The following is a 26,596-nucleotide window of genomic DNA, read 5'->3' on the forward strand; positions in this document are numbered from 1 at the left end:
GTTGGTTTCCTTCCAATCATAGCATACATCTCACCTTTGTAATATAGAAAGCTTTAGCTTTTAGGTCACAAGTTTTTTTTTTTTTTTTAAAGAAAACAAGTAAAACCCATGAATAGCTACCAACTTCTAAACTTTACACTAAGGCTTCATTTTCACAAACTAGATGAAGAACATGTACTTTTTAAACAACAACAACAAAAATGGAAACAGATATTTTAATACAAGTTGTTCCAAAGTAAGAGAATACATTTAAGAAAACAATCATGGATGATAAAACACATCAGTTCAGTTCAGTTCAGTTGCTCAGTCATGTCTGACTCTTTGTTACCCCATGAATCGCAGCACGCCAGGCCTCCCTGTCCATCACCAACTTTCAGAGTCCACCCAAACCCATTTCCACCTAGTCAGTGAGGCCATCCAACCATCTCATCCTCTGTCGTCCCCTTCTCCTCCTGCCCCCAACCCCTCCCAGCATCAGGGTCTTCTCCAATGAGTCAGCTCTTCGCATCAGGTGGCCAAAGTATTGGAGTTTCAGCTTCAGCATCAGTCCGTCCAATGAACACCCAGGACTGATCTCCTTTAGGGTGGACTGGTTGGATCTCCTTGCAGTCCAAGGGACTCTCGAGAGTCTTCTCCAACACCACAGTTCAAAAGCATCAATTCTTCAGCACTCAGTTTTCTTTATAGTCCAACTCTCACATCCATACATGACCACTGGAAAAACCATAGCCTTGACTAGATGGACCTTTGTTGGCAAAGTAGTGTCTCTGCTTTTTAATATGCTGTCTAGGGTGGTCATAACTTTCTTTCCAAGGAGTAAGCATTTTAAACACATCAGGGTTCCTCTTATGGATAAATTTGAATATCTCAAAATGCAATGATACTTGACATCAATGAAAGATAAAATAGATAAGTTGGACTTCATCAAAATTGTAAAGAACAATACATCAGAACACTATCCAGAGAGTAAAAAGACAACCTACAGGATTGCCCCAAATACTTGCAAATTGTGTATCCAGTATGATTCTGGATACTAGAAAATATGGACAGGTGTATATTCAGAATATCCTAAATGTTCAAAATATATAAAGAACACCTATAACAACAAAAAGACACATAATTCAATTTTTTTAATGAATGAAGGCTTTGAATAGACCTTTCTCCAAAGAAGATATACAAATGTCCACCAAGCATATGAAAGATGCTCAATGTCATTAGTCATCAGGGCAAAGAAAATTAAAACCACAATGAGATATCATTTCACAACCAATAAAATAGATATAATCCCCCAAATGGAAATTCATGAGCATCAGTGAGGATGTAAAGAAAATGGAACACTTATACACTGTTGGTAGAAATTTTAAATGGTACAACAACTATGGAAAATAGTTTAACAGCTCCTCAATAAGTTAAACACAGAATTACACCATAACCCAGCAATTCCACTCCTGTCTGTACCTGAAGAATTCAAAACAGGTGTTCAAACAAAATCTTGTACACAAATGTTTGTAGCAGTTCTACTCATACTAGTCAAAAGGTACAAACAACCCACATGTTTACCAACAGATGAATGGATAAGCAAAACACCACACAGTGGGATGTTGCCCAGCTATTAAAAAGGAGTGAAATACAGATACATGCTACAACACAGATGAACACTATTCTCAACAACTTTCTAAGTGAAAGAAACCAGACACAGAAGACCACATACTATATGATTCCATTCATAGCGAATGTCCACAATGGACAAATCAATCGAGACAGAAGTGGATCAGCAGTTGCCAGGGGCTGCAGGAGCGGTAAATGGGAGTAGCCGCTTAATGGGCTTGGGCTTCCCAAGGGGTGATGAGAAATTTCTAGAGATGATGCTGGTGACGGCTGCACAACATTGCCAATATAGTTAAACACCCCTGAATTGTACACATTAAACTGGTTATGATGTAAATGTTACGTGATGCTATGCTTTACCACAGTAAAAAGGGCAATTGGCTGCAAAAGCATCATTTAAGTTTGTTTCATTAGTCAGTCTTATGGTGGAAACTAGTGCTTCCACTGTGTAAAAATGGAACTTTTCTGAGTTTTAAGCCTCTTTCCATGGGAGAGTTGTAATATTTCATATGTTTCTTACCTTCATCCCATGTTCTAAAAGGGTATATTATTTGTTACAGTGGTTTGAAAAGTATGTCTACTTTTCACAGTTAGTTTGGCCTCCACAGGTGTGTGTTAAATCTTGGAGATCAAGATGTGTGATTTGTTCAGTAGCTCAGTCATGTCTGACTCTTGTGACCCCATGGACTGCAGCATGACAGGCTTTTCTGTCCTCCACTATCTCCCAGAGTTTTCTCAGACTCATGCCCATTAAGTTAATGATGCCATCCAACCATCTCATCCTCTGTTGTCCCCTTCTCCTCCGGCCTTCAATCTTTCTGAGCAACAGGGGCTTTTCCAATGAATCCGTTCTTCACATCAGGTGGCCAAAGTACTGGAGGTTCAGCTTCAGCATCAGTCCTTCCAATGAATATTCAGGGTTGATTTCCTTTAGGATGGACTGGTTTGATCTCCTTGCTTCCCAACAGACTCTCATGAGTCTTCTCCAGCACCACAATTCAAAAGCATCAGTTCTTCAACACACAGCCTTCTTTATGGTCCAACTCTCACATCCATACATGACTACTAGAAAAACCAGAGCTTTGACTATACATACCTTTGTTGACAAAGTGATGTCTCTGCTTTTTAATACGATGTCTAGGTTTGTCATAGCTTTTCTTCCAAGGAGCAAGCATCTTTTAATTTCATGGCTACAGTCATCATCCCCAACGATTTTGAAGCCCAAGAAAATAAAGTCACTGTTTCCATTTTTTTCCCCATCTATTTGCCGTGAAGTGATGAGACTGGATGCCATGATCTCAGTGCTGTTGGACACAAGTAGGAAACGGTGGAGAGGGTGTGGAGGAAAGGTAATCCTCGTATACTGCTGGTGAGAATGCAAACTGATGCAGCCACTATGGAGAACACTCTCTGGGCGTATCTCCAGACAAAACTTTAGTTCAAAAAGATACATGAACCCCAGTAGCAGCACAATTCACAATAGCCAAGACATGGAAGCTACCTAATGTCCATCGATAGACGGATGGATAAAGAAGTGGGCCATATGTGCGGTGGAATACCATCAGCCATAAAAAAATGAAATAATGCCATTTTCGGCAACATGGATAGGCCTAGGGATTATCATACTAAGTGAAGTCAGAGATAGAAAGACAAATTTCACATAATATCACTTACATGTGGAATCTAAAAGAAGATGACACAAATGAACTTATTTACAAAACAGAAACAGACTCAGACAAAGAGAACAAACTTGTGACTGCCAGGGGAAGAGGGTTGTGGAAGGGTGGAGTGAATATTTGGATTAGCAGATGCAAACTCTTTATACAGAGAACGGATAAACAACAAGGTCCTACTTCATAAGCACAGAGAGTTATATTGACTATCCTAAGATAAACCATAATGAAAAAGAATATTTTAAAAATAATGTGTGTGTGTGTATACATATGGTTATATATAACTGAATCACTTTGCTGTACAGCAGAAATTGACACAGTATTATAAATCAGCTATACTTCTTTGAAAAAAGAAAAAAAACACTGTTGGAGACATATTTATGGGTCTTCCTAAATTTTATAGTTGTGGGCTTTATTTCCCAGTGTGCAATAAACTATCTTTCATTTTTCCAATAAAGCTGATGATTAAGTTATCAAAATACCTGCATCTAACACTCTTGGATTCATGGGTATCTTAGATTTAAATTGATTTTCAAAACTATCTTTGCTTATTATATATTTTTTTCCTTACAAATGAATCAGTTATTATGATAGTTTCCCATATAATTTTGACCCAACTTAGGTTCTTGTTAACACTTTTTAAATTCTATGGTCATGCTCAATCACTCAGTCATGTCTGACTCTCTGCAACCCCATGGACTACACATAGCCCATCAGGCGCCTCTGTCCATGGGATTTTCCAAGCAAGAATACTGGAGTGGGTTGACATTTCCGACTCCACTTTAATTCTATGAAGTGAGTCAAATGAGGTCTCTTAACTAATATTTTTACATGTATTTAGATTAATTGATAATATTATGTATTACTAATAAATGCCGCGGTAATATAGTTAAAGAATATAGAAAATTATCAAGAAGAAAGTATAATTCACTCAAAAACTTCTCACCCACACATAACACATAATGTTAACATTTTAGTAAAAAGCCATGTAGATATATACATGAAATACCTGTGGAATGCTTAAAATTATCTTGCAACTTGAATTTTCACTCAACTACACAGAGTGGATATATTTTAATCTCAAAAATTCTTTTACATCATCTTCTTTTACAGCTCAAAAATAGTCATTTATGGGGCCATATCAAAATTTACCTTGTGAGAAATGTTTAGTGTTTTCTAGTTCTATTTCTAAAAACCTCATTCTAATGAATGAACAACATAACTTTACACACACACACCTAGCGTTTGAGAATGCATTCCCTGAAGTCACAAATTAAAATTAACACATTTTACATTTTGATTTATGTTGACATGCAATGCTAATCCACTCTATAAATACCCCCAAGGAGCCCCACTCTCTCTATCCCTTTAACAACAATCTTTGAGGTGTGATAAATGAAAAGTCACATCTTACAGTTTATTTTAATTTTCAGTTTTTAATTGCTACTAAAGCTGAATTTTTTTCTTGTATTCAATAGCCTTCTTTGTTTCTTTTGTAAGCTGCATAATTAAGTGATTTGCCCATTCTTATTGAGTTAGCTTCTTTGTCTTTTTTTCATTAATTTCTAACAGTTCTTTGTATATGAGCATATATATTAATATGTATATAGAGACCTATATATATATATCAGTCCTAAAGGAAATCAGTCCTGAATATTCATTGGAAGGATTGACTCTGAAGCTCCAATACTTTGGTCACCTGATGAGAAGAACTGACTCATTAGAAAAGACCCTGATGCTGGGAAACATTGAAGGCAGGAAGAGAAGGCGACAACACAGGATGAGATGGTTGGATGGCATCACTGACTCAAAGGACATGAGTTTGAGCAAGCTCCGGTAGTTGGTGATGGAAAGGGAAGCCTGGCATCCTGCAATCCATGGGGTTGCAAAGAGTCAGACACGACTGAGTGACTGAACTGACTGATATAGAGACCTTTTTCCATATTCATTGCAAATACGATCTCAAAATATCATTTGGATTTAAATAGTGGTCTCCTCACCATTTTTCTTCCTTTTAAGAAATATTATCACAAAATTTTCAAATATATATGAAAATAATCATACAATGAATCCCTATATATCCATCGCCCTCATCAACAATTATCAAAGATATTACCAACCTGGTTCTATTCCTCAATTGCTTTTATTGATTTATAATTGTTGTTTTGCTGGAGTATTTTAAAGCATGGCTCATCTTACCCATAAATACACCAGTAGGCACCTGTAATTGATAAGGACATTTTGGCACATAACTATAAGCCATTTTCCCAATGTGAAATCATTTTGGATGATACATCTCCAATTCAAAATACCACCCCCAGGTCATTTTCCTTAGGCTGTTTTGTCTATTTCACTGGAGACAATCTCATCTATTTACTTTGCATTCTTTCTTGCACATTTCTATCATTCTTATCAGACTCTCCTTTCCTACAAAGAATTTTCACTCCACTCAGATGTTCTCTACACAGCCATCACAATCTCTTTCCTGAGCATCAAATGATCGGAGGCCTTTGAGCCTACAGGCAGCTGTAGTTCTGACCTTCATGGCCTCTCTTCAGTTTCTGCTCAATAGTTCTAGCTGCAGTGAGAGCATGTGCTGAGATCTCAGGGTCTCCCTGCTAATTTTCCACATCGTAGGCATTCACACAGGCCTTTGGGAGAAGTTATGGGTTTTCCCCAAAGTGTTTCCTACTTACTGACTGCCTAACCCACAGTAGAGTGTAGAATTCCCCCAGATCAATACACTGACTTCAGTCTGATGTTAACTCATCCTCCTTAAACCTCCCCCTTGCCTATGCAGGAGGAAGCCTTTCCTGAGAGTTCTGTCTTTACCAGCCACCTCTCTCCTTTTACTCAGGAGGACTTTCCCAGGAAAATCCTGCTGCAAGCAAGAAACACCCAGCCTCTGTGAGGGCACTGCACAGGCTGGGGGATCTTTCTCTCCAGCACACATCTGTCTTAATAACACTTCAGGTAAGAGAACTGTCTACTTCACTCCTACTCACACAGTCCTGAAGTCACACCATCCAGGCTTGGTTGAAGGAGTTCAGTCTGTGTAGCTTAGCAGGTGATGGAGAGAGTGGTTGCGTTTGTGCATGTTTCAGGGTGTGATAAGTTCTAATTGCTTTTAGTAGTGCTAGCCCTCAATGCCCGGGACCTTCTGTGAAGGCACTGCAAGACAGGGGTGGGGGATAGACGTAGAGATCAGGGGCCAAGAACCTGCAGAGTCATTCTCCTAGGTTCTTCTCAGGTCTGTGCAAACCCACAGGAAAACTCTCCCAAACCTAAATCAGTCATGGAGGATCATTAAGGGAGACTGAAAAAGTGTCAACCACTCCAATCTTACGAATGAAGGGACTTATTCAGAACTTAGGAAGATGACCTGAATGACTTACTTGAGGCTGGAGAGAGAATCATGGCCAGAGCCAGGTCTCCTGACTCATGTGAGCAACACTCTTCACCTACCCAACCAAACCACACAGTCCCTGGCTGGTGACACTCTCCACCTACCCAACCTATACCAAAGCTCAGAAGACCAGTGATGCTTCTCTCAAATATCTCTTCTTGTCCAGAGCCTAAAATCACCTGGACAGGGTTGACCACCATGGTCAAGCTAATTCAAGGGACTTCAAAGATAACTTGTTCCATCTGGGGTCCCATCAACTGCAATTGTAGAAGTCTCTCATCATGGACATCAGGAAGATGGCATCAGATACAGGTCTGTTGGATGAGACAAGGTCTCCTGAAACAAAAGAAAATGGTGTGCATAGGATAAGAAGAAAGATACACTTCAGGGGGAATCAATTACTAACGCTGGTATGCTCGGGAGGCCCCAATCAAACACTTTAATTTCATCCTACCCTTGACCTGCCTTAGTTCTTACTCAGTCTTTTGTCTGTGAAAAGACAACAGGATTGGGTCTTTAAGAGAAGAAATAAATATTAAGTCGTTCTCCAGGTTTTCTGCAGCTATGTCTCATATTTGACAATCTCACACTCACCGACTTGACAGTCTGCTTTCACTAATCCATATGCATATAAGGTGTATATTACCCCCACGTCTACGAGATTCTCACTTAGCCAACGACATCTGTCTGTGAACTGTCATGAAATGCTAGGATGATTCTTTTTCTTTTGTGGTGTCAATTCCTTTTTCTGTCATTATGAACCTTGTTAAATACCCTCTTTCCTCCCCTTATGAAAGGCATGAACTGAGTGCTAAGTTTCAAACATACCCCCTTAGCACATCCAGATGGGGAGAAAAAAAAGCACATCTAGCTATCTACTTAGTCAAACATCTACTTTTCCTCCATCAACGGGGAGGAGGCCCTTTTGTACATTTAACAAATTCAAGCAATTTAGCAACTGGGTTAAAGCCTATGTAAAGTACTTCAACAACATGGGGAATAAAGACACTGGTCTTCTGTCTTAGAACTGGTTAATGGAAGACGTGAAGTCTCAAGGCACACACAACCGTGAGTTCTTACCGAGCTGCCTAATGCACTGCTGGGAAAACGTGAAGTTTTCCGTCACCATGGGGGGAGATGGGTTGACAGTTTTTGCCTTTGCTGTCAGTTCCACTGTGGGAGGCTCCTAAATTTATTATATCTAGGAAGTAATTCTGGTGCAAGCCTATCCTGGAGGAAGCTAGGCATGTAGTACACTCTCCCGAATGTATTGTCGGTTATCGCTCCAAGGCTGTGGGGGCTGAGCTTTGGTAACTCCATACGCGGTGACTGTGGGTGCTTCCCTGTCTAACTTGATCAAGGGGACAGACTTCCCTGGTTGTCCAGTAGTTAAGACTCTGAGCTTCCCCTGGAGGGAGCATGGGGTTGAACCCTGAGCAGGGCGCTAAGACCCCAAATACTGCACAGTGCGGTCAAAAAATTAAATCAAAAAAAAGTTGTCAACTTAATCAAGAGGAAGCAGAGCAAGAAATAAATCCCATCAGCCTTTCTATGTCAACCAGCTTGCCAAGCCTTAGATGAAAAAATATACTCAGAGAGTAAAATGGTATCATCACGGTGGGCAGCAGTGTTTTCCACTGGTGTGCATATTTCCACAAGGTAGCATTTCTTCCAAGCCTTCAAAATGCTCAACACCACCTGTTAGAAGATCAGATGTCAAATGTCACTTTCAGATCATCTAAAAGGAATTTTGTCTCTTTGTGCAATCTCCTCATTTTGGGAGGCTCCTTCACCTCAGTTTCCTCATCCACAAAATAAGAATGATAACGTGGTCCAATTTCCTGGGGAGGAGAAGGAAGGTGGATGGAGCTTTTTGCTGACTAGCTCAAAACCATGCAAACATAAATCACTGAGTACTGCCCATGCCGCCTCACTGCTGCCTAGGCGCCCGTAGCTGGCACTGAAGCCCACAGGCGCACTGGGAACGTGCAAGAAACATGCGCTGGGGAGCCAAGTATCGCATATCCTGGTGGTGATGACTGAAGCCCTGCTGTAGCGGAGGGGCAGATTTAAGTGTCTGATTATCGACCGCTGGACTTGGACCTGCTGTAAGAACATTGTTCCATCAGGCTCTCCAGCTCAAAGGACATCAATCTTTGGAGGTGAACAAAGGACTGCTCATAGACCAGAGGAGTCAGGAGCAAGGTTGACCTCACTTGTGCTTCACAAATCATCTGATAGTAAAAGAATTAAACCAACACCCAGTTCCTATTGATCTGTAATAGTGATTGAATGACAATAAATACCCATATGCACTCTACATCTGAGCCAATGGAGCCAAATCTCTCAGTTGTATCCTCAGGCTAGTCACATAGCTTGTCATCTTTCAATGACTGTGGACCATGTCTCCAACGACCATCACTCATCTTACAAACACCAAAATCCCCCATCTCAACTTGGACCAACAAGTATTAACAATGGCTCTTGCTACATTATCTATCAATCAATCAATACAACATTACCCCGTCTCATAAAATGCAGGGACATTTACTACAACATACTGGAAACACGCTGCTTGGCAGAGAATGTTTATGAGATATAATCATAGAAAATAAAGGGATATTATAATGAGAAACCAACCCTTCAGTTTAATTGCAGAAGACTGCTTAAGCTAAAGGAAATTGTGTATTTGAGCTCTGAAGTGGAAATAAAGTTGCCAGGTTCTGAGACGCATATCATAGAAAATGAGTTCTTTTTCTTCGTTAGGAAAACATATCTGCAAGTAATAAGACTATTGCAAATAAATACTAAAAGAATAGATATCCATCAGTCTGTGAGTACTTACAGAATATAGTATATCTTTAAATAATTCTTAAATCACTGACTTAGATAAATACTGACTCCTGTCCCTATATTCAGATCCAGTAGAAATAAAGGATCATCACCTCACACAACACAACTCAAATAGGATTAGGAAAAGTTCATTATGAATCTGGAGTTGCATTTTTAAGTTATTCTTTGTCTCCTTTTTGGAAAATAGCTTAAAATGAGCAGAACAATATATGCATTAAGGATAGCGTGAAATAAAACGTCAAATTCTCTACAGGCCCAAGAAGGAAAGAAAGGCAGGACTTTCTGTGCTGCGGTTATCACCGCTGAGGAAGCACTAGAACAGATGAAGATGAAATCCTTGGTGCCCCAGATAGACTGAGGAACGAAGAGAAGGCAAGTCCTTCCAGGTCTAAGGCCAATGAAAAGTAGTTTCTATGCAGACTGGAAAACAAAGACGACAACTCTTTGTTGTTTTATTTAAATAAAATTATTTTTCCTGAGTTAGAGAAGCCAGATTAACCCTTCAAAAGCTGCACTCATAAATGGAAACAGTGGCTAGCTGTTCTGGTCACAGTTCAGGCACGGAGGAAACACAGGGGGAAATCTGAGCTGGTGATGGACAGGGAGGCCTGGCGTGCTGCGGTCCATGGGGTCACAAAGAGCTGGGCACGACTGAGCAACTGAGCAAGAAAACAAGGTAAGTGTTAACTTTACGACATGTTACAGACGATAAGGGCTGGAGGAAAAAAAAATGTAAAGGAGAGCAGGAGATGTTTGGGTGGGGTGGGGGGAGTGTTGCTGTACCTTATAGCGGGTAGAAGTGACAGTCTCTGAGCCAAGATGATGTCGGAGCAAAGATCTGAAGGTAGGAGGGCAGGCAGGCAGGTACCCAGAGGACAGGGAGCTGGTCTGGATGCTTGAGGAGCAGCAGAGCAAAGTGGCTGGAGACCAGTGGGCAAGGGGCATGGAGCTGCACATGAGGCATAGAGGGGGGACGTGAGGAGGGAGAGAAAAAGCACACATCCTCAGGACTTCCTTCCTCGGAGTCGGCACGTTGACTGGCAAAGAAATGCACAGGCTGACCTCGGAGTTCCTCGGGCTCTCCCCAAGAGCCGTAAGGGGCAAGGACAGAAACAGAGAGGGACTGGGTGGGACCACAGCTTTCAGATGGAAGGTGACAGTAGTTTGGACCAGTGTGGTTGCCATGGAGATGAGAGGGGGTTGGGTTCTGGATGCCTGTCAGAGGCAGAGCCAGCAGGAGGCCCTGGTAGATGGGATGGGAAGAGAAGGAGATATATAGGATGCCTTCAAGATTTTTGGCCCCAGCAATTTTCAGTTGCTATTAGATAAGATGAAGCAGGTTTGAGGGGAAAGATCAGGGATTTGGTCTGAGGACATAGTAAATGTGAGAAGTCAATTAGACCAAGCCAAATTATGCATCCAAGTAAGATGCACAAATTCCGATTTCAGAGGAAGATGTGAGCTGCAGATGTCAAGATATACATTACATTGAAAACTCTGTCCAGGGCCTTGTCTGAGGAACTCTGGCATTTCAGTAAGTAGACTGAGAAGCCCTTGAGATAGTAAAAAAAATCTGGCAAACATGGCCTCATGAACTTCTAGCTCCCAATATCATCAGGGTCAAAAGAAACATTTATGGGCATTTTTGGTAGACTTTAAAACCCTAGATCAGTGCTCACTTACTATTCCTGGAATCAGCCTCACTTTGCACTAATCACTTTGAATTAATTCTTCCCAGATATTCTCAGATAAAGAAACAATCAATTTGCAATTTGGTCAGGGTGAGTCCCCAGCTACGAATCCTTCTGGGCACTGGGCCTTCTTTCTTACCTGTTTTCTGCTGATTATCACCTTCTAAGCATCCTCGTGGACCCCTCCAGTCAGAGAAAAAGGGGCAGGGAGGACTATCACAGATAGTTAGGATTAAAGACTTACATCCAGGCTCTTAATCTTTAAGTCAACTCCATGATGCAGAATTGGCTCTCTGCTATAGATACAAATGAGAATATGATGCTTAGAATGGTGACATAATTCAACCAAGATCCCACTGTGGCCTTACATGGGCCCAGGAGAGATACCAAGATTTTCAGGATGGTTTCTGCTGTAGAGTCCCAAAGCTCAATCTCCTCTCCAAAACCAACCCACTTCCTCTACAGACTGGATAGGAAAGATTTATGACTTTTTAACACTGAAAAGGGAAAGTTGCTATACAATGCAGAAATAGCTAGATTCTTGAGTCCCTTGGACAGCAAAGAGATCAAATCAGTCAATCTTAAAGAAAATCAATCCTGAATACTCATTGAAAGGACTGATGCTAAAGTTGAAGCTCTAGTATTTTGGTCATCTGATGCAAACAGCCAACTCATTGGAAAAGTCCCTGATGCTGGGAAAGATTGAGGGTAAAAGGAGAAGGGGGCAGCAGAGGATGAGATGGTCGGATGGCATTCCCAACTCAATGGACATGAATCTGAGCACACTCTGGAAGGTAGTGGAGGACAGGGAGCCGTCCATGGGCTCACGGAGAGTCAGACATGACTTAGCGATTGAACAACAAGAAATCAGTTTTTGGCTGATTGTCTTTTTTGAGAAAGCTCTTCTGAAGCCCCCACAGGGAGAGAAGTTCAGCATTTCCTTCACCAGCTCCAGGACTACTGAGCAGCTTCTCCCTCTGTGTGTCCACAGGCTTTGTGTTTGAATTTGCCACCACACGTTTCACACTGAAATGCAGTTGTTTCTGCTTTTCTGGGTTAGCAGCCGGGAGGCCCTTACGGGATAAGATCACATCTGATGTTTTATTGGGACTCCCTGTCTCTCAAGTTTTGTCACCCACAATGGTAGGCACTTAACAGATATATGTTCTTTGAATAAATGAATAAACGCATCCCAACAGAAGGTGTGACACCTCTAGCAGTAGAACTTCAATCCTGATCCTACCCCATACAACCCACAGTCGGGTGGGGTGGGGGAGGATGCGTGACATTCAGCCCTCTGGTTTTCTTTATTCTGGTCTGTCCTGGTCACATCAATATCTACTTTTACTTATACAGAACTTTCACACAAAACATTTTTTTAAAACCTTTTCACCAGAAAGTTTTTGAGTGAATCTATCATCTCCAAATCATTACATCAGACTCAGTTTGTTTTTCAGTTGCTTCTAACCAAACAATAATGATAAAAAGTCACTGTTTTTGATAATCTAAGCATTTTCTCCTTACAATACCAAAGGGAATAAGGGGCAGGGGGACTATCACAGATAGTTAGGATTAAAGACTTACATCCAGGCTCTTAATCTTTAAGTCAACTCCATGATGCAGGATTGGCTCTCTGCTATAGATACAAATGAGAATATGATGCTCAGCGGGGAGGATTTGGTTGTCACTTAGTTCACCTCCTTGATTCAAAACTCAGAGTCATAGTTGTGAATGATCAGCGGAACTACTGAACTTCTCAGGTTTCAAAGCCAGGAGTCACAGAGTCTTCCTTTCCAGCTGGCACTAGTGGTAAAGAACCCGCTTGCCCACCAACGCAGGAGACATAAGAGATGTGGGTTCAATCCCTGTGTCAGGAAGATCTCCTGGAGGAGGGCCTGGCAACCCACTCCAGCATTCTTGCCTGGAGAATCCCATGGACAGAGGAGCCTGGTGGGCTACAGTCCATAGGGTCGCACAGATCAGACACGACTGAGTGACTTAGCAGGCATGGATCCTCCAAGAGAGGACATGGTGCACCCTGAGAGGTCTCCTTCTGGGTCCCTGCCAGCTGGACAGTCTTGGTTCTGCACGAGCTCCCTGCCCTGCCCCATTTCTGCATCCTGGATCTTCACTTCCAGAAATAAAGTAGGAACCAGCAGTTGGTGATAGGGAAGAGCCGAACTCAAGGAGTGAGCCCAAAAAAGATTGAGGACCTTGCTCTGGGCTGGAAAGTTTTGATTTTCAGAAACGGAAGACGCAGAAGCTGGAGATGATAAAAGCTGAGGAAAGGAAACCAAAGCAGCAGGGCCTTTATTGCAGAAGTTTTACCCAAGTCCTTGGTCTTTTTCCTGAAGTCCATGATCCTTTTCAGGCAAAACCATGTTGTCTGTATGAGTTTCACATTACAGAAAGATAATAGAATTTCAGGTTTTCTTTTTAACAAAAAACTTTGCCTGTTATTTAACAATATACTTACTGTTACTCAACTGCTGGAGGAAAAAGGATGCTCATTTCATTGCTATTTAACAGATTTTTCTTAAAATAAAGAAAAAAATGCCATCATTATAATAACTACTTACATACATCATTTCATTTAATTTCACTATATTCTGGCACCATCATTGGAAAAGTAGGTACACTCCACAGATGACAAATTGAAACTCAGAGATGTTAAGAATTTGCCAAGACTCACATAGCTAGTATGAAACAAAATCATATCTTATTACCTCCCCTATCCTTTTCCTCCATAAAACGCACTCTCCTTTAAAATGCCATCCAGGCTCTGCCAGAACAGAAGTGTCTAACTCCATTATTATAGTAAATTCTGAATAAGTGGATTTTGATTAATTCTATAGGTGCTTTTTATTCTTTTGATAAGATTATCTCAAAAGAAAAAAAATGGTAATTTAAAAATTATTGTCTGAATGAAGGAAGCTCTTTTTTAATACTCTAACATTATGGGAACAGCTACATACATGTACTCCTAAAGGAACTAAATGAACTGAGACCTATAAAATTTTTAAGGATCACACCTGTTTCAATTTCCACTGGCATATTTTCTCCTCCAATGTGCTTTTATTAAAAAATTATTATTTTTAAATTTTATTTTCTATTGAATGATTCTTTAGAGGGGGGAGGAGCTAAGATGGTGGAGGAATAGGACAGGCAAACAACTTTCTCCCCTACAAATTCATCGAAAGAACATTTGAATGCTGAGCAAACTCCACAAAACAATTTCTGAATGATTCTTTAAATTCTATGGTGCTTTGCAATTTTCAAAAGTTTCACACACATGGTTTCATATAATACTGTAATAACCTTTTTTAAAAATCCCCTACCCCAATATAGACCCTCTAATACGCTATAATCATTATCTATATCAGTTTTAACTTCTGATGGAAGGGTTCTCTCTGGCCTCATAGAGTCTATCCACAGACCCAGATTATATACCAGGTTCCTTCTGGCCCACCTCTTTTAAGTGGTACACAAGACAGGTCAATGATCGTAGGGTTAATAATAACTATTAATACTGCTCACAGAGTCCTCTTCTACCTAGGCATATGACAACAGCCTCCATATGGAGTGAGCTTTGTGTGTTAGTCACTCAGCCGTTTCCCACTCCCTGCGACCCCATGGACTGTGGCCCACCAGGCTTCTCTGTCCATGGGATTCTCCAGGCAAGAATACTGGAGTGGGCTGCCATTCCTTTCTCCAGAGGAACTTTCCAACCCTGGGTTCGAACCCTGCTCTCTTGCATCGCAGGCAGGTTCTTTACTGTTAGAAATACAGGGAAGTCCTAGAGTGAGCTTTATCCACCAACAATTCCAGGAAGTAGCGTATATGATTACCATCAACGTATAGATGGGGAAACTGAGGCTCAGAGAGGTTGAGGACCTGGGCCAAGATCACACGGTCAAACCATCTGGGTTCCTAGCTCTACTGCTTCAGGATGTGCTTTGCATTGGTTGGATGAGGGTGAGCCTGGCAGTCCTTGACATACACTCCTGGGGACCACGGCACACGTTTAAAGAGATGAGCCTGGAGGCAGGATTAAGGGTGCCACACTCATTCAAGACCTGAAGGTGTGTCAGGACCCCTTCACTGCATCATGCCTCCTCTGGGGCCCCGCACCGCTTATTGTCTCATTTAATCTTGATAAGGACTCTTTAGGATAAAGTAGATTTCTCTTGCACGCAAAAAAGACTACAGTCACAGAGTTTCAACAACTTGCCGGAAGTCATACAGGTAAGGGAAGGTCTAGGAATTAAGGTGGGCTTTGAATCCCACCTCCCCTGGGCTTTAAGCAGGGCTCCGTTCAGCACAGGGGAATTTCCGAAGGAACTGGGCAGTGTTCTTGCTGAAGTGGTCGAGGAAGAGTTCAGCAGAAGTTGTCTGTAGCTCAGAGACTTCATCCTGGAATGGCAGAGGCCAAGGTGGTCAACAGGGCCCCTAGCCCTGCCAGCAGCAGCCTCCTCACATGCCCCTCGGCCTTCCCTGGCCTCGCTCAGCGGCACATCCCTTCGCCCCACTTGGAAGGCCGGCCCGGCCCCTTTCTTGGGGCCGCAGCGCCCTTTCTTGCTCTTCCCACGGAAAGACCAGTGTGTCTCTCCTGCTGTTAGGGATGCCTCAGCATTTATCTTCGCTTTGTGTCCCCGCAAGTCTTGAAGGGCCGAGACCTTGGCTCTTCCCACTCAGTTCCTAAGGCGGCGCCTGGGGGAGCGGGTGGTGGCACTCAGGATGAATCTGTTGGATTCATGAGTCTTCCTCTTCTACTCAGGCTGAACACTCTCCAGGCTCCTGTCGGGGGGCCTGACTAATCAGAATGATGGATGCTTTGCCGGGGGCGCAGAGGTGAGCCTCAGAGCTGCCATTCCTGTTTGAATTGATACACAGCGCCTCACACTCGTGTTTCGGGGCCCTCAGAGGGAGAGGCTGAGGCGCAGAGAGACCAGGAGCAGGAGTACAGGTCTGCCTTCCGCGCCCGCTCCACCGCCGCCGCCCTTTCACACTCGCGTGTGCACCAGGCCAAGCCTGAAGGCGCGATCCTAACTTCTGCCTCCAGCGGGTGGGAGGGAAGAGAGACGAGAGGTATTCCATTGGTTGTCTGGGAAAATGAATCGCACCTTCCCCTCACTTGCGAAGGATCAACTTTTCCCACCCCCTCGGGTGGGCACTCATAAACTGGGGTCGCAACCAGAACCAGGGAGCCAAGTGGGCCCAGCTGGAGGGAAGCGAAGCTGGGCGGGCAGTGGAAAAGTGCTCCACTGGGTTCCGAGTCCCGGGTAGGGCGAGCACGCGGGTGCCCCGACGAGCGGCCCGGGGCGCAAGGCTGCTGGTCCCCGGGAGGACGCCCCAGATCCGGCAGCCCCCGACACGCCATCCGCGCCGGACCCCCAGGGGTTAAGCGCGGGTCCTGCGGCGCGGTGGCGGGTCGACCCTCTGGCCTTGCCGGGCAGCAGTGGGATGAGGAAGCACGGCGGCGCGGGAAGGGCCGGGGCGCGCAGCGCGCGGGGTGGCGGCGGCGCGCCCTGCGGGCCCAGTGCCGGCGAGCGGGATGCAGCGGGCGGCGGCGCCAGCAGGTACGGCCCGTCCCTGCCGCTTCCCTGTTCGCCTGTGTTCCGGCGGGCCAGGGTCCAGCCCCGCGCGGCGCCAAAGTTTGCGGACGCTGCCCGGGAGTTGCGCTCGGGACGGCGCCGCGTGAGCGAGCGACGGGCGGCTGGGACGCCGCGCCCCGACCCGAATCCCTCTCCAAGTCCCGCTCGGAGTCCCGCACGGTGCCGGGTTCCGCGTCCAGTCCCGCTCCCTGTCTCAGTCCCTCTCCTAGTCCTGCTCGCGCCACGCCCCGGGCCGGGCTCCTCGCTTCTGTCCTGTTTGGTGCCGGAGCGTGCACGCGGGGCGAGGCAGCGGCGGGGCAGGGCGCGCAGGGACCGCTGTGGCGCGCAGCCACAAAGTTTGCGGAGCGCGGTAACGGGCGCGCGCTCGGGCCCGGGCGCTCGGAGCAAGCGGCCGCAGGTGACTGAGCGCTGGCTCGCGGGGGCGCGGCGCGGGGCACAGGTGCGCAGCCCGTGGGCGGCGCTGTGCACGCGGGACGGGCAGACCGGCCGCGAGCGCGAAAGCCGGGTGGCGGCCGGCTGGGGGTGGGGATCGCGGCGGAGAAATGGGGAACAATGCGAGTGAGCAACTTCAGGAAGTCATTGTGAAAGAAAGCTGGGAAGAGCTGGGCAGCCGAGCAAGCCAGGCGCTCTAACAAGTGCCTGCGCGGCCCGCGCCCGGGCAACCGCTGCGGCGAAGGTCCTGGGTCCCCGCGGAGCGCAGCCGAGCCGGGGCAGGACGATTGGCCGCGACAAGGGGGCCCACCGGGCGAACCCGGATCCGAGGTTGCTCTTCGCGCTTGAGGATCAGTCTTGGACCTGCAAAGTGCGACGCACACATCCACGTGAGTGTTTTCAGATTGAATGTCCGTAGAAAAACTTGGATTTGAAAAGAAGGAAAGAAGGAAAAGACGGAGGCGGTCACATTTGTGAGTCCTGGTTTCGCTCGGGTCCACCTCTCCTTTCCGGGGACAGTGGGAGCGCTGACTTTTGTCAAAGCCGTGGCCATTTCGTGCTGTGACCGCAGGTGCAGGGCAGGCCGGCCGTGGGACGCTGTGAGCCGACCCGCTGTCCCCCGGGGGAGGACGTGATCTTGTTTAAGCAGATCCACGCTTTTATAGTGAGATCACGGAAGTCAGCCTTTATAAAGTCATTCATAACGAGCTTTCTTTTCTTATTTTTGACGCGAGAGCTTTTTGCTTATTCTGTAAAATAATTAGGTTGAATCTGAACTTGCTTTCTGCAGATTAGGAATTATTCCGGTTTGAAAAGTTGGTAGTACTTTTGCTGAGTGCAGTTCTGGCTCTCCGGTTAGGAAACCCCTCGGCCAAAAGGTGTCAGGTTACTTGCGACTGTCTGTGAAATACGTTTGAAAAATTAGGATGCTTGGTGATTCCTAAGGAATCTCGAGAAGGTGTGATTTTTTAAAAAAATTTTTCTTCTGATTTGGAGGCACGGGGTGTGACATCTGGAGAAGTGAAAAGGGTTAGGATTCGATTCGCGTGTCTGATCTGGCACTTCCAAGTGCAGCTTTCAAATGCGGTTTCCTTTCTCCCTTGGCTGCAGCCCCCCCGGTGTGAATGTCAAACCTCTGTGCTACCCTCAATTTCCACACTCAGAATTCCCCACCCTGCTCCCCCAGGGGTAGTTCAGGTTAGAGGTACCTTGTTTTAAACTTGGAAAGACACACTGGTGTTGAAGAAATGTCTCCTTACCCATAAGATCAACTTCAGTTGAAAGTTTTTTTTTTTTTAAAGGAAGCTTAAAATATTTAATATGCATAACGTTTAAACTTTCATGGAAATTTAAGTGATTTTAAGACTTGGTTCACTTTGGTTCTGAGTTGAGAGGAGAGTGAAGCATACAGGAAAGGTCCAAGCCTCTTGAGTTCATTGCTTTGTTGGAAGATGTTTATTTGATGAGGTTATTGGGACTCATCTTTTATGTGGGGTTTTAAAAGGAACAATTCAAGTATAATGTATATGTATATTGTATGTGTTGGAATTGTTTCAGTGAGAAACTAGATTATTGTATCCGTGGCTTAAAATTTAAATAGTCATAAATATCTCTGACCAGAAAATGACTTGCCTACATTCAGGATTATACAGAATGTGTTAAAAAAAAATAATAATAATTTGTGTGCACAGATATACATAATGAGGTGGCATTTAAAAATTCTGTACAGTTTGGGTTTGATGTAGTGTATTCAGTTTCAAAACTTCCCATGATCATACATGTTTATATCTTTTTTTACCTGGGAAAAAATGTATTTCCCAGCTTCAAAGTCCCCAGAGCTGAAAACCAAAAGATGTAACTGAGTTAAACGGTCTGGTTTTCTTCCCCTCTCTGCCCTACCTCCCATCCCCATTTTATGGTGATAGTTGAAGGCAGGAGTTTCAGAAACTCCACCGTGCTTCTATAATTCATCAGTATTTTAATTAAAGTGCTGCATCTTTAGAAACGACATATCCTCCAAAATTCAGGAGCATCGTGACGATTACAGCCCATCATCACGGTCTCACGGGAATCGAAGGTCCATGAATCCACGTGTGTGTGTTACATTTGGGTCTTTTGAGAAGTTTTTCTGAAGTCTCCGGAGAGAAGGTAACTGGTGGTTTCCTTGCAGCCATTTCCCTTGCCGAAAATTTAAGATCACAGCCAATTTCCTGGCCAAGAGGCCTGCAGCCAGTATGGCTAGGGCCACTGCATCTTTCTCACTGGAGCCTTCGGGTCTGAGGACTGTGGTTCTACGGTTTGAGGAGCTCTTTCCCTCGGCTTGGATGTGTGTATCGTGTTCGGTCAGTGTAGAAGCCTACTGTCAACATAAATGTCAAACTCCGAAAGTTTAAGAGAACCTGATATATGTATACGCTGTCTACTACATGTCATTGCTAAGAAACGCTGCCACGCCACCCATACACGTGTTGTGTGTATCCTTCACGGTTACGTGTGTATTAATAGATACAGGAAATAAAGACATTATGTGATAGTATGTACACAGACACACAGCGTGCACACAGCATGGGGAGACACAGGGCTGGGGAAAGGGTTTTAACAATCAAACCCACCTGACCGAAGTGACAAAAGACCCTCCTTTTTGGCTTGGTTGGTTTGTTGGTTTGATTTTTACCTTTTACTAAAACAGAACAGATTTTCCTCCTTGGAATGGTGAGTGTAAGCATAAATGATGCTAGTTCTTTGGGTGTCTGCCTGACATTCTTGCAGTTAACCCAGAACTGGTCAAGGGCAGCAGCATTCAGAGGTGTTTTTGATTCCTTTCCCCCCCTCTGATCTTTGTAATTGTGAAATAATTTCACTACAAGGTAACTCTTGGTTTTGTTTTCTCAGGGAGCAGCTGTTTGGGTTAACTGGCTGCCTTTGCTATTTCTTTTTAAAAATACTATTTTTTAAATTTTATTGAAATATAGTTGATTTATAAGGCTGTGTTAATTTCTGCTATTTCTACTTGCGTTTTCGGGTGCTTGTGTACTGTGTGAGTCTTGCCTGTGGCTGTGAGATGCTGCCCCTCCCGCCCTGACGGTTACCGGTCGTCCCTGCCTGGTGTCGGTCTATTTGTGTCTGAAGAACCCTCAGGCGTGTGTGTAGCATAGTTCATCTCATGGGAGAAAACACAAGATGTAAAAGCGACAAGTGACCCATCCTTTGTGGCTGACAAAGGGAGAACCGTTGATCAGGTCAACACCTTGAGGCCAATCATTTTGGTTTTGCTTAGAAAAGGCACATGTACACACATGTGATCCAGACCTTGGGCAGATTGTGTTTCAGAGCATAGGCCTTACACACACACACTTAAAATCCAGATAAGGAATGAGACAGGAATGGAGTTCATCAGGGACGTGGGCCGCCCCAAACCAGACTCAAGCAACCGCAACCGAGCTGATTTTACTGTGGGTTGGACCAGATGCCCACACTGTTTTTTGTTTTTTTTTCCCATAGAAACCTAGGCATGTTGTTGTTCTTGCAGTTTAATAAATGACTCCACACCATAGGTTATCTTTCTGCAGCTCCTTCCATTTATAGTGTTGTTGCTTTAATAGCTTGTGTTTGACACTGTTTTGAAACATTTGATGATATACTAACAAATATTTGTAAGACATTATGAAACATTTAAAAGTAAAATGCTGCATTATTACAAGTGAAACAGAGCAAACAAAAAGAGCTTTGCAGAGCGCCCTAGAGTGGAGAGGTGGGCAGGGCCCACCCTGTTTTGGTTCGTCCTGGGTGAGTGGTGTGTAGGCGGCTCACTGCTGAGGAGGGCCTGGTGGGGAGGCAGCCCAGCCTTCTCTGCAGCAAATGGCCTCACCCCTTCCTTCCAGCCTTTTTTCCTTCTCCTGTTTTGCTGTGATGAACAGGTGTGTGGATGCTTTGCGTGCCTCTCATGACCTGCCTGGGGACGAACCATGAAAAATGGCAAAAACTCCAAGTCCCAGACCTGGGGGCCTCTTGCCTTCCTGCCATGTCCATGCCTGTCCATGTCTCTCTTCTCCTGGGCTACGTGTCTCTGCCTTTGGGGAGCCCATCATGCCTGGTGACTCAAAGAGGTCCCTCTCCCACCTACCTCAAGCCCGCCAAGTCAGACGTCCTAATAATCTCTGAACCCATTTTGGTCGGGACAGGAAGCACGGGCTCCCTTCCTGCCCATGTTTTCCTGAGAGAAAACCATCTTCCCTCCTTTTTTGCATATTTGGCAAATGGGTCCACCTTCCTCTCCGCCCCAGTGGAAGGCGAGGAGGGTGGTGGCGAAGGAGGTGGCAGGGTCCCTTCCAGGTGGCTGAGTCCAGGGGGCTCCGAAGGCCCCAGGCCTCCAAGGTAGGATTGGGGGTGAGGCCCGCCCCTCGGGTCTCTGGGGGGCACAGGCTTCTGGGTGAGGTCACTGGTTTCTTTGCTGCTTTCCGCAGATGGGTGCTTCAGGAGTGCACTCCCCTCCCTCCCCGGGGTAGCCTGTGCCCCCAGCCCCTGCCGGCTTCCCGCTGACTGTCTTGGGTGATGGAGAGTCTCATTACCTTCCATGTGCTCTCTCTGCTTTCGGGGTCCCCTGCTCCACCTCCTGATGGCTCACGGAGCAGGGCCACGGCTTAACGAATTGCTGAAAATGGGTCCTAATTAGTGGGAAAGCGCCTCCTTCATCTTTTCTCATTCAAGTGTGCAGTGGTTCGTTTTTCTTCAGCAATCAAGTCACTGCTGAAGGAAATCTGACTGTCTTCCTGCCATGTTCGCGCCAAAAGTTAGCTCCGCTCGACATGCAGTTGGTGCGGGTCTTCTGGGGCGTGTGGAGGGCGGGTGCAGTGTGTGGGGGTCCCAGCCTTGTTCCTTAGTCTCTTGCTTTCCCTCTCTCCCTCCTTCCTCTGTGCCTCTGTCGCAGTCTGTCATGTGTGGTGTTTGCAGAAACAACTATGAAATACATAAAGAATTTGTAAACAACCTTACACATGCTGAAATAGACTTCTAGCCTCCGTTATTGAGCTCACATGCTAAAATGACACTCTGAAGCTTTTTTGGGTAGTTTGAAGCTGGCTAAAACTGAACAGGATGGTTTGGTTTAGAGCCCTCTTTTAAAGCTAGGAGTTCTAGGGTGAATACATATTCATCGGTTTTTGGTAAATTTTCATTGTTACATCAGATTTTCACTGGCTCACTTGGAGCAAATGAATAGCATGTAAGATACCTCTTTAGTCCGAATGGAGAAAATGTTTAATGTAGAATCTTTAGGAGAAATGAAAATGAGGGATTGATTTTTTATAAACTGACTTTGGAAGCACTCTGATGAACTCCAGTGCTTTAATGGAAACTGGAAAGAGCCAGCGACCCCCTGGCGCGAGCCCCACTCTGAGCCTGAAAAAGTGACCTTTTCTTCCTCCTTGTGCTGAGTTTTGTGTCGGGCAGAAAATTGAAGTGATATTCAGAGAGATCCACAGTGAAAACATTGATAAATTGTATATCCTACTTCATTAAATTAAAAATCATACTGCTAATTACTGCAGGTTGTTAAGAGATAAGGCAATTAATTACCATTTAAAAATGATTTGGGAATTTCTAATGCGTTTCTACCTGTGTTGTCTCGCTTTTTTCTGGAGTTGTGTATGTTTAACCTGAATTTCAAGACTTTTCAGTTTAATATAGAGCAGACAGGCTTTTGTAAAAGAAAGGTAATTTACTGGGGGTAGGGGGAACATTGAAAATAAGCTCATTTAAGGGCTGCAGAAAAATCTGACCGTAGTTTTAAGAGTTTTCCTATACTTGGTTCCCTGATGGATGTGAACATTTTCTGCCTGATTTTAAATAAAGATGTGCTGATTTTTGTAGGTCGAAAACGAGGAAGTTGTAAGCCTCTGTGAGGTTCTGCTCACGACACCCCCACACCCCCTGGGTTTGCATGAAGACATTGTGGGCTAAAGGTTGTTGATGACAGGCAGTCCTGGTTGGCCTGATACCCACTGGGGCACATGTACACATGGACTTTGTTACGTGTGGGGCATAATGCTGTGGGGCATTTTGTCCTTGGGATCCTATGTTGGGTTATAGGACATCTAAGCTGCCTGTCCATCATCAAATACTATAGAAATCTAGAACTTTTTTTCTAATTTGGTCCAACTAAGGAGCCTATTCAGAATAGCAAGTGGTATTCTTTTCAGTTATTATCATATTTACTGTCCATAGCAATCACTGTTGCCAAATCTGATACACTTGTATTCCTTTATCCCTTCTCAGACATGGCTGAACTCAACTTTAGCCAACCCATTTTAGGTTGGGGAAACCAAAGTAAATTCCCAAAGAATACTGAAGTCTCTATGATTTAAGGAGCCAGATTTTTGATTTTGCATTCTTTGTACTCTGAACATGGTTTTGAAATGTGAATAGAGATGATTTTTTAAAGAATCTTTGTAAGAAAATTACTTCATTTTAACACGTTGCTGCTGATAACCTTAATCATTACAAGTGATAATTTGGGGATGTTGTGAACAGAACTGAGCTCGTGCTTCAGGGAGAATTTTCCAGTAGCTTAGAAACCACGTGGCCTTAACACAGAGAGTCAACCATCGATGCTCACACCCATTCCTCTCTGGAGCCACCACCCTGTGAGGCTGCTTTAGAACACATTTTCTCTCTCTCTTTGCTTCTAGATTTGTAGCTCTAGTCTGTCTCCCCACCAGTTCGGCAGGAGAGACTTTTCTAAATAAAACCAAAAAATAAAAAAAGGAAAAAAAGATTGTACAGCACTGGGATGGGGTCCTCAACAGGAAAATAAAAAACAGCTTTTCAGTTGTTGATAAATAGATATGTCTAGACTGTAAACACCAGATCCTCCTGGGGGATTAGAATAATTTTATTTCCCTGGGTCTAAATAACATATAGCTTTACAAAGAAGTCCAGAGGCATTTGTAGAAACCTCAGTATGACAGGTATATTTTGGGGAGTGCTATAGGGCTTCCCTGATGGTTCAGACAGTAAAGCGTCTGCCTACAATGCGGGAGACCTCGGTTTGATCCCTGGGTTGGGAAGATCCCCTGGAGAAGGGAATGCCAACCCACTCCAGGATTCTTGCCTGGAAAATCCCAGGGATGGAGGATCCTGGTAGGCTACTGTCTACAGGGTCGCAAAGAGTCGGACACGACTGAGCGACCTCACTTTCTTTCTTTTCTTTATAGGTATATAAGTGGATTTTTCTACCATGTACAGTATTAAGTTTGAATTTTTCACCTCCACATAAAGTGATACTGGTATGTTAAGATAGCTTCACTACTAAGAAGGCAGGAGGAGATATTATATGTATTCTTGATGCCAGCATCTTACCTTGCTGAGTGAAAAACTGTGTTCAGATTTGTGTTTATCTGTAAATTATGTTACAGTAACTTAGTTATCAGTAACTTTGTGTTTATCAGTTTTATAAAAAAATGAGAAAAAAAAAATCTTTGAAACTAATAGGAACACAAAAGTTCTCCCTGTCTCTTCACTTCATGATGGTAGGAGGTCAGCACTTCTGAGAATATCCCTGTAAATCATTATTTGGGGCCAGTTCCTGCTTTTTCTTTTTTCTCTAAAGACAGAGGTGTCACTTTTGTTGCACAGTTGCTGGCCAAGCATGAAGGCTTCTAAAATCGGGAAGAGGGTAGAAGAAAATGATTCTAAACTTAGACTTTTTACTTAAGTGATGAAGTGTAAAAGGCCATTTATATTTGAGGAAGCTACTTAGGAAATGGCCTCTGATGAGGGCCAGCATCAGGAAAAGTCCTCTAAAAGCATATGTAAATTCTGAGTGTCTGCTTCTCCAGGGCTGCTGAATAAAAGCAGTTCCTGTTAGCGGTTTGAGAGCCAGTGTACAGTGGGGCTCATGAGCGGGCCCAGACACACGACAGGCACGCAGTGTGGGGACCTTTCCTGGGCCACTGGAAGCCCAGCCCTGGAGCTGCTGTGAAAGCACAGACCGCCTCCAGCTCCATTTGCTCCGTTGTTTTCTGATTTCTAACGTCTCACGTCTTTTTTCTTTGCCTCACTTCTAGACAGGTGGCTCCGTGATGGCTTTTGCAGTCTCATGGTTCTTTTCGTTCTGTATTCACTCCTTCCTCACTGAGAAGGTTTTCAGACAGCAGGATTTTCAGCTGCATTTTGAAAAGGCTTCCTGAGTTCCCCCTGACCCTTCCTCTTTTGCATATCAGTTCCTGCCCCTAGGAAGAAAAAAATGTGAGGACAGAATTGCACATGGGAGCTAATTTGCCCTCAAAAAGCAGGTTCACAGTAGAACAAACCGCTGGAGGAAGAGTTCTCTGTGGCTCAGTTTAAAAAAAAAAAAAATGTGTGTGTGTGTGTGTGTGTGTGTGTGTGTGTGAATGGCTCAGTTAAATATGGGGGGAGGGTGTGAAAGCCAAATTGTATTCCCTGCCATCCTGTTTAAATCTTGTTTTTCATTGTTATTTGCGCCAGCCCTAATCTCTGTGGAATAATCATGAAAACGTGTAGATTGGCAGCTAATTTTGAAAAAAATGAAAAGACTCAGAAATGAAATAAGAGGACTCTGAAGTTGTTAGCTTCTCCAAATCTGTTTTGTCAAGTTGTTAGGAAAACCTCTAAGGTCTCCGGAATCAGACACAAAGACCCTGCATATTGCCTTTGCTTTCTCGTGGAACATTTCCTTTTTTAAGATATGGTGTAATTCACAGCAATAGGGTAGATTTTCGAAAATAAAATCTACCAGCCTGAAGATGAAAAGACTTTCTCTCAGCAGGAAGAATGAATGTTATTAAAGAGGTCTGTGACCTAACGCATTTTAAATAGACTATAGGTTTGGCCTGTTTCCCCCTTCAAAATAAGTATTGTTTAAAATGTAAGGAAATAACCCCAAAGGTATCTCTAGTGCAACCTCACTCGTCAGGGAGGAAAAGAATCAATAGCATCCATTTGACCAAATAACCAGAATTTAACTGTATTGTGGAAGCTTTGTCATGGAGTTTGCCTTAATTGCAAAGTATTACAAAGAGCTTGCTTACTTTCTGTGACGATACGGGTAACACCGTTTCTGGTCCATTTGTACTTTTAAAATTGGGGACCACTGCCCAAGTGGTCCTGGGCTCACATCGCAGCTCTGTTGTCTGTTTAGATGCGTGACCTTGGGCAGGACACTTATTTCTTAGCCTTGGTTTTCTCATCTATAAAATAGAATAATGTGGATCCTGTATCAGAAGAGTACAGTTTAGATTAAGGATTAAAGATGCACACATAGCAGGTGGGGATTGAATACCAGATCTGCCCTGGACATTC

At 44.1% G+C, this 26,596-nt stretch overlaps 1 protein-coding gene and 1 long non-coding RNA gene across 7 annotated transcripts in view; one reads left to right on the forward strand and one right to left on the reverse strand.

Annotated features, from left to right (window-relative positions):
- Nucleotides 1–201: 201 nt before the first annotated feature.
- Nucleotides 202–12,766, reverse strand: LOC139036561 (uncharacterized). Of its 2 annotated transcripts, none has more exons than XR_011489371.1 (2): nucleotides 8,279–12,766; nucleotides 202–7,023 (listed from the first exon to the last, which is right to left on the reverse strand). It is a non-coding gene; the product is annotated as an uncharacterized lncRNA (long non-coding RNA). The 2 variants fall into 2 exon arrangements; XR_011489370.1 differs by having other exon boundaries at nucleotides 7,768–12,766.
- Nucleotides 12,767–17,325: 4,559 nt separating this feature from the next.
- The window catches only part of IKZF1 (IKAROS family zinc finger 1), a 96,307-nt gene continuing 87,036 nt past the window's right edge, over nucleotides 17,326–26,596 (forward strand). Inside the window, exon 1 of one of the 5 annotated variants that reach the window (XM_070471942.1) lies at nucleotides 17,326–17,667. The gene's annotated coding sequence lies outside the window, so the exon portion shown is untranslated. Of the gene's footprint in view, nucleotides 17,668–17,716; nucleotides 17,752–19,203; nucleotides 19,427–21,109; nucleotides 21,196–21,226; nucleotides 21,653–26,596 lie in introns of those variants that run through there. The other 4 variants (XM_070471954.1, XM_070471968.1, XM_070471959.1 and 1 more) reach the window with 4 other exon arrangements.

Source organism: Odocoileus virginianus, chromosome 1, assembly GCF_023699985.2.
Source record: "Odocoileus virginianus isolate 20LAN1187 ecotype Illinois chromosome 1, Ovbor_1.2, whole genome shotgun sequence".
NCBI classification, from domain to species: Eukaryota; Metazoa; Chordata; class Mammalia; order Artiodactyla; family Cervidae; genus Odocoileus; species Odocoileus virginianus.